We start from the raw sequence: 15736 nt of genomic DNA, 5'->3' as shown, positions 1-15736 counted from the left end.
CAAAGACTTGGACATGACTGAAGTGACTTGGTATGCACACAAGCATGAAAGAAGTTGATTACCCTCTTATGTAAAAATCCAGGTAGACCAATGTGTCAAGAGTCAAAATTCCTTCGATCTCCTTACTTTGCCATCCTCAGCATTTAGCTTCCCTGTCGTGGTCTAATGTGGTTCCTCCATCTCCATCCATTTTGTTTGCATTGCAGCCAGCAGGACGAAAGGAAGGACCAGAAGGGCATATGCCACTTCTACCTAAATCCACTGACCACAGCTTGGTCACACGTCACATCTAGCTGCAAGGAGGATGAAAATTTTAGCCTCTCTCATGGATGACCATGTGACCTGTTACATTTTAAATTAAACAATTTGAGCCTAGACCTTGGGAGATACTAAGACTTGCTGGGTTTATCTGGGTAGGCACAATAGAACGGAGCTAGGAAGTAAATGATACTGTCAAGAGGAATTTAAGGAGACAGAAGGGAGCCAATCAAGATAAGGGAGGAACTCAGTGATCTGGTCGTTTTGGTTCAGGTATCTATTCACCCTAGTGTGACTTCTGTACTTTAAAGGAAAATAAACTCCCAGGTTCAGGGGGATGTGTCCTCATTCTGAAGCCAGTATTTCTTGACAGGGACACTATTGGCATTTGGGGCAGGCCAGTTCTTCATTGTACAGAGCTGTCCTGTACTTTGCAAGACATTCGAAGCTCCTAACTCCCACCCACTAAATGCCAGTGACCTCCTAGTCATAACATGCCTCAATAATCTGAAGGAGGTGTTACCACTCACAGTTGAGAACAACTGATATAAATTAATCATGGTAATCCCGTCTGCCTCGCTACTGTGACTGGCTCAAGAGTGGACAGTTTTTTTAACCTTTTTTTAAAAAAAAATTTATTTTTTTGAAGTTTAGTTGATTTACAACTTTGTGTTAGTTTCTGCTGTACAGCAAAGTGGTTCAGTTGTACATATATTAACATTCTTTTTCCTATTTTTCCATTATGGTTTATCATAGGATATTGAATATAGTCCCCTGTGCTATACAGTCAGAACTTTTTGTTTATCCATTCTATGTATAATAGTGTGCATCTGCTAATCTCAAACTCCCAATCCATTTCTCCCACATCCCCACAAGAGAACCTTTTGAGGTGATGTATCTTGATTGGGTGGTGGCTACAGGGACATACATGTTTGTCATAACCCCATCGGACTGCACATTTAATAGGGATGCAGTTATTGTTTGCAACTTATGCCCCTTTCCTGGTCTTTTCCAGCTTCTAGAGCTGCCCTCCTGTGTTCCTTAGCTCATGGCCTCTTCATCCATCTTCAAAGTCAGCAGCTAGTATCTTGCTTAAACCCACTATTGTCATCCTCTATCTCAAATCTATGTCTACCTCCCCTTTTTTTTTTTTATAGTGAAAACTTTTATATTTGAAATTAGCCAGCTGGACTCAGTTTAGATGATCCCAATTTTGTTGGCAACATCCAAAGCATCATGGTCAGGAGCCTGTCGAACATATGCCTTCTTCTCTCCGTCAGGCCTGATCAGAGTATTGACCTTGGCCACGTCAATGTCATAGAGCTTCTTCACAGCCTGTTTGATTTGGTGTTTGTTGGCCTTGACATCCACAATGAACACCAGTGTGTTGTTGTCTTCTATTTTCTTCATGGCTGACTCGGTGGTGAGGGGGAATTTGATGATAGCATAGTGGTCAAGTTTGTTTCTCCTAGGGGCGCTCTTCCGAGGATATTTGGGCTGCCTCCTGAGCCGCAGTGTTTTGGGCCGCCGGAAGGTGGGTGACGTCCGGATCTTCTTTTTCTTGTGGCTGTGGACACCTTTCAACACTGCTTTCTTGGCCTTCAAAGCTTTTGCTTTGGCTTCAGCTTTAGGAGGGGCAGGGTCTTCCTTCTTCGCCTTCAGCGCCATCTTCATGAAAAGGCTACCTCCCTATTTTTTTAATTAATTGTTTTTAGATGAAACAAAGATGAGTATTTTTAATGCTAAAACATACAATTCACGAAGACGATAGACATCACAAATCACTGGACACCTAACAACCTAATTTAGACCTTAGTGAATTAGCGCATGGCAGTCTCCTAGTCACCATGGTTGGTTCATTCTATTCCAGTTCACAGAATGTTAAGATTTTTGTTTGATGCTTATAGACTCACTTCCTCTCAGCTCCTCTGGACATAATGACATTTGTAGGCCCAATTGCTGCTAACATCCAGCCTATAACTACTAGGGGAATCAGTCCTAGAATGAAGCTGATGTTGAGGGTGGTACAGGATAGACAGAAAGAAACAGAGGCCTTAGTAATTCGGAGAAGGAAATGGCAACCCACTCCAGTGTTCTTGCCTGGAGAATCCCAGGGACGGGGGAGCCTGGTGGGCTGCCATCTATGGGGTCGCACAGAGTCGGACACGACTGAAGCGACTTAGTAATAGTAATTCTGAAATGCAACCAACTCAAGGCCTTTTCCACAGCTGATGTTCAGTCCCTTGAGTCAGAAAATACCCTTATTGTTCAAATTGGTTAGACTTGAGTTACCTGTTACTTGCAAGTGAAAATACATTAATAGAAAAGAGAAGCAAAGGAAGATTGGGCCAAGGTAGTAAAAGTCTAGGAAAGTTGTGAATGAGAGTAAAAGATGAGGTAGATGACTGTCTTGAGAAGAAACCAAGGAAAACGGAGAATGGGTACCCTGAGTTTGGCTGGACATAAGGTTTTATAAAAATTAATCTCCTGTCTTTTCTTGGACTGGGGGTCAAGGATAATCAGAACAGCTCTAGCATTGTACTAGGATAACCCAATGAGGTTTGTATTAACTCTAATGTTTAGAAGAAACTGAAGACTCACCCAAGGACATGAGTCAGTAGCTGGCAGAGGTAAGTCCTAGTGAGTCTGACTCCAGTACTCAAATCCTTTCCACTGAGTCCCCATTCCTACTTGATGCCAGTCTGAAATCACCAGTTCCAGCCCTCATCAATCCATTCCACACCTCAATCCAGGACGGCAGGCAAAACTGACTGGTCAGTGAGATTGTTTTCCCCCAGACAGTGGATGGTCTGCCTACAGGGTGTGCGGTACTGTGTTTGGGGTACGAAAACACAGATGGGTCATGGGCTAGATGGAGGGGCAAGATAGCTTACAAAGACAACACAAGCACAAATGAAAGTAACAACCCCAGGGTGCACCAAGGAGGAGTGGCCCAAAGATTCCTGGTGAGATAAAAAGTACTGACTGTTAATTGTCAAGCACTGAATGTTAGATTCTGTGCATCTACATTTTTTTTCATTTCAAAAGCTTTTATTTTTTTCCCATTTTACTTTATTTTTTGAATAGTTAATGCTTAAACATGGTACAAATGCAAAAGTTACAAAAGGTGTACAGTGAAAAATAAATATTTCTCTCTTCTCTGTCCCCCAGCTACCGTCTCTGGAGGCAACCAATACTGACAAAATCAATCCCTGCCCTCTCTGCTCCCCACCCCACCCCCATTATAAGCTGAGGTACATAAGCTAAATTGTCTTCATTCAGTAAAGATACCTTCCTAAGGTAGCAGCCTTGTAATGGACACGCTTAATAAATCAGATTTACAAAAATACATATGGTAACTTTATTGTATATCATGACTTCTTGCTAAAAAGCCCCCATTGCTGATGCAGGTGGAAAACACTTGACCTTGCTGATTAAAGAAGCCTCTTTTAGATTTGGGCTTCTCAGGTAGCACTAGTGGTAAGGAACCCACTTGCCAAGGCAGGAGATAAGAGACGTGGGTTTGATCCCTGAGCCGGGAAGATGCCCTGGAGGAGGGCATGGCTACCCACTCCAATATTCTTGCTGGGAGAATCCCAAGGACAGAGGAGTCTGGTGGGCTACAGTCCGTAGGGTCACAGAGTCAGACATGAATGAAGTGACTTAGCATGCACACTTTTAGGCTCAAAACAGTCTCTTTTGGGAAATCACTGCACCTTTCAGGGTTTCTCCCTCATCCCAGGGTTCTCCTCTCCCCATTCCCTTTCCTAAATGGTTGCCCAGGTGGAAGGCATGCTACAGGGGAGATACAAGGGAAGAGACCATGGTGAGGAAATTGTTCTCTCTGGCCTTTGGGCTGTGTTCATTCCAGCTCCTGACAGTCACAGTCTCCACCGTGATCATCAGTGGTAAAGGTCACATACCTTTACCTTCTTGGCCCGAGGCCAGGCCCATTACAGCCCCATTCATCCTTTCAGCCTTCACTGTCCTCCCAGGGGGTCTGCTGTAGACTGCACACAGGCCAGGGGACGGGGAGCACTTCTCAAGGCCTCTCATTACCCAACCCTCACATTTCTTCTTCTCTGTAGTTGGCCCAGTTCCAAAGGAAAAGCCAGCAGCTCTCCTGCCTTAGGGCTCCGGTCACCCCTCACCTGGGGCAACCCTGCGCTCATAACCTCTGACTCTCATAGCTTCCTGCAAGCTGCTTAAACTTTTCTCTTCCAGTCATGGGAAAATGGCTCTGACGTCACATCCTGTGTTTCTTCCTGGCACCGTCTGTGACCTGCTCAGGGGCAGTTCTCCAAGCTCTGCCTCATCTGTGTATGCAAACATATTTTTTTTTTTCTTTCAGCAAAGTCTGGCTTTTACAAATCAGAAGCACTTAATTTCAATCTATTGTCTTGCTATGATATTTTTTCAATCCTATTTTGAAACTCAAAGCTAAATGATGACTTACCCATTCTTGGCTGGGTTCCTTCCTCCCCGTGACTCAAAGCATGTCCTTGACTCACTGGGTGGAGGAGCCATAGAGCCAGGGTTTACTGGGAAAGCAAACACGCTGGGAGAATATCTCACAAATGTTATCTCCATGACATCAGCATAAGGTTCCCAGGGCTGAGGGGAAAGCCAGTGTCAGGGTGGTAAACGTTACTAAGTTTTCAGTTGCGATTAGGGTACATTCATTTCATACAAAAACTTCATGGTCCTCGAAGTGAACATAAACAAAACTGAACTCCTGATTCTACCGGTTTCCACCCAGTTAGGCAGTCGAGCCTGAGTCATTCTGGACTCTTCTCTTTCCTTTGCACTCCGTATATAATTCATCTCCTATTCAGACCACCAAAGGGAATGGGAGACTTTTTCTAATTGTCGCAAAAGCAATGTGTGGGCCAGTAACGGCCTTGCTGCTGAAACCCTCCTCCCAGCCGCCACCAGCATCTGTCACTGGACCTCTGCCATCGTCTCCTCCCTGGTCTCCCCACTTTTGTGTTTGACCTTCTACAATCTATTCTCCACAAAGCCAGACTTATCTTTTTAAAATATGTTAGATCCTTAATTAAATATAAATCATCACTTCCCAGCTTCCCTGCTTTAAATCCTCCAGTAGCTTCCTATCACTCTTTGACCTGACTCTGCCTTCCTCTTCAGCCTCATCTCCTCTCTTCCAGGCCTTCCCTCTTACTCTGCTCCAGGCCACCTTTCTGGCCTCAAATACACCAGGTTCGTTTCAACTCCAGGTCCTTTGCACTTACTGTTTGTTTGCTTGCAGAGCTCTTCCCTAGACAGTAACACTGTTCCCTCCTTCTCAGCCTTCAGATCTCAATTCAGATGTCACCAAGCAGCTGCATCCCACCCCAGGTACCATTGGCCGTATTACCCTATTTTATCTTCTTCAGTAGCCCTCAAACAGTATTTTTTGAATATTTTCAGTATTCCTGAAACAGTATTATTTGTTTGTTTAAATGTTTATTACCTATCTGCCCTCACTTGGAATGCAACCTCCTTGGACAGGGACTTGGTTTGCCTTCTTCAGCACTGTATTTTTGCATTAAACAGTGCTTGACACATAATAAACAGAAACCAACTAAGTTCATCCAGTGGGGAAAAGGAGAAAGACAATATTTTTAAACTCAACAAGCATTCATGGATACCTTTTTATTAGTTTACTGTTCAGAAGAAGTTTACCGCTTCTTCTAGTTTCTGTGTAAGGGAATCATAAGGTTAATGTAGCTTTCTGATGAGAAACTTGGCTGCAAGACAGAACTAGTGTCTATATTTATGCTGCTGAAAAGCAGCTTTTTCAAATAATCAAGTCAGATCAAAGTATAAATTGTTAGTCTCATACAAAATTTGAATGATTGCGTGTGTGTTGCTGTATGCTTAACCTGCTACAGATCACTGCTATTTTAAGGTTCCCTGATTGCTAAAAGTTGTTTACCTGATTCCTTTCTTTTTAAGTGTAGCTGAAGAGGCAGGGCTGATCAGAGGCAAGATGTAAAAAGAGAGGCAACATTAGTGGTTTTTCAGGCACACTATAAAACAATTACCCACAACCTTTAGGTATTTCTTGTACTTTCAGAACTAAAAACTAAGCTTACCTTGATATAGGCTAAAATTTGTTTTGAATAACTCATACCCTGGAAAGTCCTGAACAGTTACACAAACAGTGAAGCAGGGACTTTAAAGCTCAGGCCTGAGTGACATGTTTTAGAACAAAGATGCAAGAAAATTAGGTTTCATCTTGCTCATAATAGATGAGGTTAAACATACTTCTCCATTCCTGGTGTCACAGAGTCTGAAATTTCTATCATTAGAGCTTCATTTTTTATCCTGGAGTTCTCTTTTAAAATGCATATATTCCTGGAAATAGACTAATTCATGAAGATATTGAAATTAATAAGGTCCATTTTCCTTTCAGTGGGAGAAGTTATCAGCAAAAGAGCCATGAACATGGAGGAGAGATGTATGGAGAGAGACTAGTAGCCCCAACTCTGGCTTTTCTGAACCTATACTAGGCCCAGTACAGTACAGTACTTATTCAAGTACTTTGGCTGATAATACTGTGGGGAAAATGATTTTAAGAGTGAGTATTGTGATATGAGTTACTTAATCTAAGAAAATGGATTTTTTAAACTTCAAGTGTTGCTATGCAATATGAATTTTGATGAATTTTTTCCAGTTAGGGTCCCAACAGGAAACAGATGGTACAGTTAAATTAGGATAAGTTGAGAAGAGTTTCTTTTCAAAGTGACTATTTGTAAGGGAGTGATGGGATATAATGAAAACTCAAGGGACAGTCTAGGAGCTAGGGGTTAGAAGAAGCAGAGTGGTTGACATCCTTGGGCCTTAAAGCAGAGATTATTAGAATACGGAAATGGAGTATTACTTGGAGCAGACCACAGTAAGAGGAGCAATTACCTTGACCAAGCCAACTAGAGGCAGCCTCACTGGGAAAATGCCAAAGGATGAATACCCTGACCTTCTCTGATCTTCTGCAAGAGCTCACCATTGGCCAGACCTAACTGGAAGGCAAAGAGAATACATTCATACAGGGTCAGTCTCCCCTGGCAGAGAAGAAGGGAAAAATGGTGGCGAGTGGATCTCAGGAACAATGTAGTGATATTTCCATTCACTTGACAAGAAGCATTGAGAAAGAGCCATCCAACATCCCTTCCTCTTCCTGCAGGCTTTCAGAGTGAAGATGTCTTAAGATGGAGGAGAGGAAAGGATGTGTTCCTAGAGTCAGCTTTGGAATTTTGATTAATATCCAATTTCTGCATCAAGACTGTGTTTATAGCTTAAATTGATAGTCTATGATGCCAGAGTGCCAGAAAATTTAAGAGCCTGCCAGAATTTTCAGTCTAGAGCTGAGAAAGACTCCTCTTTCCCCTTACCACCTGACTTTACATATATGTAAAGGAAGAGTTGGGGCAAAAATAAGTATATAAACTTGCCTTTTTATTAGGTCAGAGAATTGCAGTTATTCAACATACCACTTAAATAATCTTTACCAACTTTCTCACATTACATATAATGAAACTAAATTCACATGCCCTCTTTCAGCAAGCCAGTGAAGTGAAAGTTGCTCAGTCGTGTCTGACTCTCTGTGATCCCATGGACTATACGGTCCATGGAATTCTCCAGGCCAGAATACTGGAGTTGGTAGCCTTTCCCTTCTCCAGGGGATTTTCCCAACCCAGGGATCGAACCCAGGTCTCCCGCATTGCAGGCAGATTATTTACCAGCTGAGCCACAAGGGAAGCCTATCAGCAAGCTATTTCACGCCCAGATCCAAACTAGAACTATGAATGGAGACATCTGTTATGTAAGCTATAGGCTTACATAAGCAATTAGCAACAGGACAGATTTCAAACAAGGCCAAAGACATTGACTAGCTATCTTTGCTCTGTCCCTTGACTGCATACATTACCTTTAGACAGCTCAGTATAAGATAAGTGAGGAAGTCTCCCTAGCCAAGCTAGGCTTCTTGGTTCAGTGACTGTAACTGCTCTGAGGTTTGGATCTTAGATGTGTGATTCAGAAACTTAATTTCATCTGTTCACCCAAGAATAATCAGGCCCTGATGAATCTGTACATGATTGGGGCATATACTTGGATTATTGTGATATTGAATGGTTTGCCTTGGACATTGAACTGAGATTATTCTGTCATTTTTGATATTGTACCAACTACTGCATTTCAGACTCTTTTGTTGACCATGAGGGCTGCTCCATTTCTTCTAAAGGATTCTTGCCCACAATGATATATATAATGGTCATCTGAATTAAATTTACTCGTTACCATCCAGTTTAGTTCACTGATTCCTAAGATGTCTATATTCAATCTTGTCAGCTCCTACTTGACCACGTCCAATCTACCTTGAACCATGGACTTAACATTCCAGGTTAAGGAATTACTTTAGGGTGCGCTAAAAATGTAGATCCTTCATATTCTCACCAAGAGAGCCTAATGCAGTAGGTTTAAGAGAGACCCAGACAAAGATGGTTTAGCATTGAAGGCTATTTTTTTCCCCCAGTGACTGATGTCTGCTGTCTGGGAATGAAGTCTCATAAAACCCTAAAAAAAATTCATGGAAGAGAACAAAAAGGGGTAAAATGTCTGATGTCTTCATTGGAAGCAATAATGAAAAAAGAAGTTTAGCAACATTGACTTAGAATTAGTATTGCTCCCTGTGTTGACTATTCCTGAATTTGTTAGAGTTCTCTTAACTCCTTAGTAGTTAATTACACTTTTAGTTAATATCATTTATATTAAGCTTCCCGTGTTCAAATGACTGTGTCATTTAAGGACCACTGCAATGGAATTATATATTAGGGGAGATTGGGCTCAATTCCAAATAGAGCATGGGTAAGTGAGCAGGGATGGAGGAGTCAGTGAATGGAAAATTACTAAGAGGAAAAATCAGGGGTCAGGAGCATTCTGGCTAGAAGACAGACCAGGATGATCAGACATCACCTGGGGGATGGTGGAGGATGAGGAACCTGATAAGATATCCACAGTGATCAGATATCAAGGATGGGGGGTTCTAGTTAACCTGACTTAGCAGGGTTCAGTTCAGTTCAGTTCAGTTCAGTCGCTCAGTCGTGTCCGACTTTTTGCGACCCCATGAATCGCAGCTCGCCAGGCCTCCATGTCCATCACCATCTCCCGGAGTTCACTCAAACTCACGTCCATCGAGTCGGTGATGCCATCCAGCCATCTCATCCTCTGTCATCCCCTTCTCCTCCTGCCCCTAATCCCTCCCAGCATTAGAGTCCTCTCCAATGAATCAACTCTTTGCATGAGGTGGACAAAGTACTGGAGTTTCAGCTTCAGCATCATTCCTTCCAAAGTACACCCAGGACTGATTTCCATTAGAATGGAAAGAAGAAGTTAAATAAGCAGGGTGACAATATACAGCCTTGACGTCCTCCTTTTCCTATTTGGAACCAGTCTGTTGTTCCATGTCCAGTTCTAACTGTTGCTTCCTGACCTGCATACAGATTTCTCAAGAGGCAGGTCAGGTGGTCTGGTTTTCCCATCTCTTTCAGAATTTTCCACAGTTTATTGTGATCCACACAGTCAAAGGCTTTGGCATAGTCAATAAAGCAGAAATAGACATTTTTCTGGAACTCTCTTGCTTTTTCGATGATCCAGCAGATGTTGGCAATTTGATCTCTGGTTCCTCTGCCTTTTCTAAAACCAGCTTGAACATCAGGGAGTTCACGGTTCACATGTTGCTGAAGCCTGGCTTGGAGAATTTTGAACATTACTTTACTAGCATGTGAGATGAGTGCAATTGTGCGGTAGTTTGAGCATTCTTTTGCATTGCCTTTGTTTGGAATTGGAATGAAAACTGACTTTTTCCAGTCCTGTGGCCACTGCTGAGTTTTCCAAATTGGCTGGCATATTGAGTGCAGCACTTTCACAGCATCATCTTTCAGGATTTGAAACAGCTCAACTGGAATTTCATTTTGGTTCTTGCGAAAGATGGATCTCATAAGGAAGTTCAGAGAAGAGATGAGCCTAGGAGAAGGATTAGAAGCCTGGCTAAAGTTTGGTGAAGCAAAGAATCTTTGTCAAAACATTGACAAATGAGCATATCTATGAAACAGAAACAGACTCTCAGACACAGAGAACAGACTTCTGGTTGCCAGGTGGTGGGAGGGTAAGATTGGGAGTTTGGGATTAGCAGTTGCTATTATGGATAAATAAACAGCAAGGTTTTATTTTATAGCCCAGGGACCTATATTTAATATCCTGCGATAAAGGGGATCCAACCAATGCATTCTGAAGGAGATCAGCCCTGGGATTTCTTTGGAAGGACTGATGCTAAAGCTAAAACTCCAGTACTTTGGCCACCTCATGCGAAGAGTTGACTCATTAGAAAAGACTCTGATGCTGGGAGGGATTGGGGGCAGGAGGAGAAGGGGATGATAGAGGATGAGATGGCTGGATGGCATCACTGACTTGATGGACGTGAGTTTGAGTGAACTCTGGGAGATGGTGATGGACAGGGAGGCCTGGCGTGCTGCGATTCATGGGGTCGCAAAGAGTCGGACACGACTGAGTGACTGAACTGAACTTAACTGAACTGATGATCCATAGTAGAAAAGAATATGAAAAAGAATATATGTGTATGAATAACTGAGTCATTTTGCTGTGTGGCAGAAATTAACACAACATTGTAAATCAGCTCTACTTCAATAAAAAATTTTTTTAAGTTAAAACATAAAAACATTGACAAAGAGTGAAAATAGCCATTGCTTACAAGTAGAAACCCAAATAGTTAAGAAGAGAAGTTCCACATCACCAGTAAACAGAGAAATGCACATTAAGACTTTTTTAAGACACCACCTTACACACAGATTTGTAAAAATTAGAAAGTCAGACAATGCTTTGGCAGTCTTGGTAAAAATGTGAGAATACAAGGACCCTCATTGCTGCTGGTAGGCTTGTGAACAGATACAGATATTCTAGAGAGCACTTTTAACAGTATTTAATTGTGTGTGTGTGTGCTTGCCAATACAGCTTGTGACTCAGAAGTTCCTCTCCACACAAGTTCATAAAGACATGTGTGTAAAGACGTTTCTCACAGGGTTATTTGTGGTACAGAGTAGCTAGCGGCAGTCCAGGTGTCCCATCACTAAGAGAACAGATATATTAAAAGTATCTGACACGATATGGAACCTTATGTAACAGTTCGAAGAAATTAGCTGGATGTGTGTAAAAGAACATGGGAAGAACTTAAAAATAGCCCTGTGTGAAAAATTGGTCAACAGAAATAAGAGCTGTTGAACAATACAGATTTAAAACACATACATTCATAAAACAATATTATATTAAAACTTTAGGGGTCCATTCATATCCAAACACAAATCAGAGTGTCCATGCTGTAGATGAAAGGAGAAAATAGTAAAAGAAGAATATGCTGAAATTAAACAGGAAAAGGCCTTGCATGGATGATCATGTACCATCATGAATGCAGGAGGGTTATTACTCAAGTCTTTGCACTTAAAGTCCAAGGGAAAAGAAAAAAAAGGAAAGACGTAAACCCTATTTTTCTCGAATTTTTTTCATTTCACAAATGAGATGTGATTCTTGCCTTTTGAGATAATCCATGTGAAGTGCTACGTGAGTAGCTCATCCATTTAACCACACTTCAGCAAAGCACACAGCAATGGAAAGCCAGAGGACAGGAATAAAATAGAGTGGAAGATACACCTGTAAACTGAACTTAAACCAGAGCCGAAATGCAGCCTTCTCTATGAAACTCAAAGTGCAGCGTGGAAACAAGAATGAGGTTATTGTCTGTGGTGTCAGATCAGTGACCCTAGTCTTGTTATTTCTGTAAGCAAAAAAGAAAAATTGTTTGAAATTATATCTAGTTATAAAAATTAGAATAGAGGAAACAGGTAGCCCCAAGACATCTGCAAAGACAGTTTAGTTGGCAAAACTAAATTGTTTGGCATCATCAGACAGTATAAAATACACTGTATACATATATGTGTATACATCATTTTTTAAGTGAATTGATCTCAGGATTCTGTTTGTTTCCAAAGTGCCTTCAATCAAACAGAAAACACAAAAGAGCCTGGTCTGATTCCAGGACTCTTCCTTTTTAGGGCTGCCAGGTCTACCCTCTTGCAGGGAATGAGAGCGGACAAGGCTGAATATTTCTCTGTGTTTCTGAAAGGGGCTTGGCTCACCGAGTCCTTGCAGCTGCATACGCCACCTGTGGAATGAATCTGTTGCCCTTTTTCAGTTCATTCTTTCTCATCTCCAACTGCCTGCTTAGACAGATGATTGCTGGGAATTCACATATCTTTTGTTTTTCCATAGCTTTAAAGCTGTAGTGCCCTAACTTAAATTGCACTCTCAAGTTAACAGGAGCCCTTTTAAATGGAAGACTCAGAGGTGAGGAAGTGAGGGAATGAGTGAATTCTTGAGTCTCTGTTGTAATATTATCATTTGACCCTCTGAATGGTTTTCTTTGGTATTTAAAAATTGTCTTATTGGGACGTTAAAGTGAAGGATCCGATAAGCTGTTTTTCATCAGAGTACTTAGATATTTGAAAACATTTTGGCTACCATTTCATTTGGCAATTATTTCACACTACAGGGTTTAATTGAAACTACATCAAGATATTCTTTAGCAGCATACCAAGTTTAGTTCAAGAAAATTAACTTTAAAGTGTATATACACTTAAAAAAACATAACTTGCAAAAAGTAAAGACATGCTGTTAAAGTAAAACTATCACATAGTCTGGATTTTATAGGGAAAAAGAACTGTAGCAATTACTGATCAGTTCGCAACCTCTTTTTTTCCCCTACCCTACCTCCACTGAACAGCTCTCCTACATAATGAGTCTCACCTGGGAAGGACAAACATCTATACTATAATTTGAAATGATTCCTCTTCTCTTTCCTTGCACTGTTTATTAGTTTTCAAAGTCCATGTGGTACTAATGATAAAAGTAACTGCATAATTCACAGACTGTTTCATGGACCAGTTCCTGCTTCACCTTGAACAAGATGACATAAAGCAGGCATCCATGGAGCCACTGACAAAACAACTGAGTCCTCACAGCTGAGAAGCAGTGAGCACCTGAACACTGTTTCTGGCCCTTTTTAACCTTATAATTAAATTCTGCACTTCCTCTGCTATTCAAGTATTATTTAGCACTCAATTTAAAGTTTACTGGCTAGTATTAAAGTATTTGCCATATTATCAAAAGCTTAAAATAATGTTAATCAAACATTTTATGATGTAGTATCTGGATTTGGTTTTGAGTGTTACTACATATTCATGTAAAAAGTTACAAAATAGAGCAAACATTCTGAACAAAAAGGAGAAAGGGCAAAAAGAGAAAATGTTTTTCATATTTGTACCATCTAGAGAAGACTGCATTTTCCCGTACATACTTCTAGTCCTAGATAAGAATATTTTTGTCTTAAACAAGAATATTTCACTTGAAAATTTTCACCCAAAGAGGCATGATTTCTACAAAGGTGAGCTTCTGAGAAACCAACTTCCCTTTGTGCAGACAGCTGATTCTACTCTTGGGGGAAGGAAATGGCTCATATCCTGAAAACAGGGCATCATTGTTACTCTATCAGAATTGGCATAAAGCCTTCTTCAGCCAGAAAGACAAATGACAGAGAATCCAAGAGCTGACCCAGTCTTAGGGGAAAGTGGTTTAAAAGCAGATTTTACTCATATGCGGAGTATGCTAGGCATTTTCCATGTCATCTCTCTAATTATGACAACCCCAAAAACCATGTGTTTGAATCCCAGCTGTTCCTCACAAGCCAGGTAACCACAGATCAGTTAGAAGCCACTCTCTGTCACATGTTCCTCATCTGTTAAACAGGGACAATAATAGCACAGACCTCACTGGGGTTTCGCAAAGACCAATGAGTTACTACAACAGAGCCCTTAATGCCTAGCCTGCAGTAAGATTTCCAAAACATCGGCTGCAGTGCTGTTACAGTCTTGGATTGCCTTCGGGATTATATGAAATATTCTATTTGAAGCTCCTACCACATTTAGGAATTATTATTACAATACTTAATATTGCAAGGAGGATTTGTTCTTAACCACCCACCTTTTCACTTGGCAGCATTCCTCAGTTTTTTCCTCTAGTTCAGTGCTTTCTGTGATCATGGAAATAGTCAGTAATCTGTGCTGTTCAACATGGTGGCCATTAGCCAAAGATGGCTATTGAACTTAGAGGTATGGTTAGTGCAACAGAGGAATTGAACTTTTTGTTTCAATTTTAATTAATTTAAATAGTCACAGCTAGTTCCTTGATATCTGAGTGCTCCTACCCCCATCTCATCACAGTAACTGCCTTTAGTTGTTGTTGCTTAGTTGCTAAGTTGTGTCTGACTCTTTTGCGACCCCTTAGACTATCGTCCTCCAGGCTCCTCTGTCCATGGGATTTTCCAGGCCAGAATAATGGAGTGGGTTGCCATTTCCTTCTGCAGGGCATCTCCCCAACCCAGGGATTGAGGCAAAAAGCAAATCCACCTATGAAGACTTTAGCAAACATTTCCTCATTCACACTGTTTTGAACATCATTTTACATAAAACCTTTTTTTCAATTGAAATATTGTTGACATAGTTCCTTCTTGATAAATGATAATACAATCATCCCCTTAAGAACATAGAAACAAACTGGATATATATCCAGTATCAAGCTTCTTGGCCAAGTCTGGCTTTCCAGTGAGCACTTCGCAAACTTGAAGAACTTAATAATCTTTTCCAAAAAAAGACATTTGGCAGTTTAGTTTTGAGTGTTTCTTTACAGATCTGGAATGAAAAAGGGATTCTTCTGTTATCAATCACCCTTCCTCACAGCATACAGTAGAGAACTTGATCTGCTCTGATTTTGTCTTTCTGTAAGTTCTTTGCCTCCCTGTGGCCTCTAACCCAGAGCCCCCTTCTGAACCTCAAGGTGATGCTTTCATCCACACCTATTGGTGCTGAGTCTGAACTTGACCAGGTTCCCCAAGGGCAGCTACTCAGTAACTCAGAGCCTGTGACTAAGAGGCTGGGTTCTGAAAGTGAGCCAACATGCCCTTTTCCGAGTTCCAGAGTCCTGCTCCTCTTCTCTCTGTTATAAAGCCAGTCTTAACTTCAGGCTCTAGATAAATCACCTTACGCTTATATCAAAGAAAAGCTATAAAATCAAAAGCAATTTTGCATTAGCTTAGACTAGCTTTTCCTTTTCTTCTGGGGAAAGGCTGCCACCTGCTGTAATACATTAGCATTGGGCTTTTGCAAGGCCACTGAACAACCATTTGCACATACAAAATAATGCACACACAACCCCACCTGCCTTCACCTCTGTGTGTCAGGGTAAATAGGAGGGTAAATCAGGAGGCATTCCTCTTAGTTCCTTGACATAGGGCAAAGAAGCAAACTTATCCGCTTGAATGGAGGCCAGAAGGGAACTTGCATCATATAATCTA

General features: G+C 41.3%; 1 pseudogene across 1 annotated transcript; it reads right to left on the bottom strand.

Moving 5' to 3' along the window:
* On the bottom strand, positions 1400 to 1941 carry LOC102173098 (annotated as a pseudogene). The gene has a single exon (XR_001296302.2). The product of XR_001296302.2 is annotated as a 60S ribosomal protein L23a pseudogene (transcript).

Source organism: Capra hircus, chromosome 11, assembly GCF_001704415.2.
Source record: "Capra hircus breed San Clemente chromosome 11, ASM170441v1, whole genome shotgun sequence".
Classification (NCBI taxonomy): Eukaryota; Metazoa; Chordata; class Mammalia; order Artiodactyla; family Bovidae; genus Capra; species Capra hircus.
This window is presented reverse-complemented; position numbering and strand designations above follow the sequence as displayed.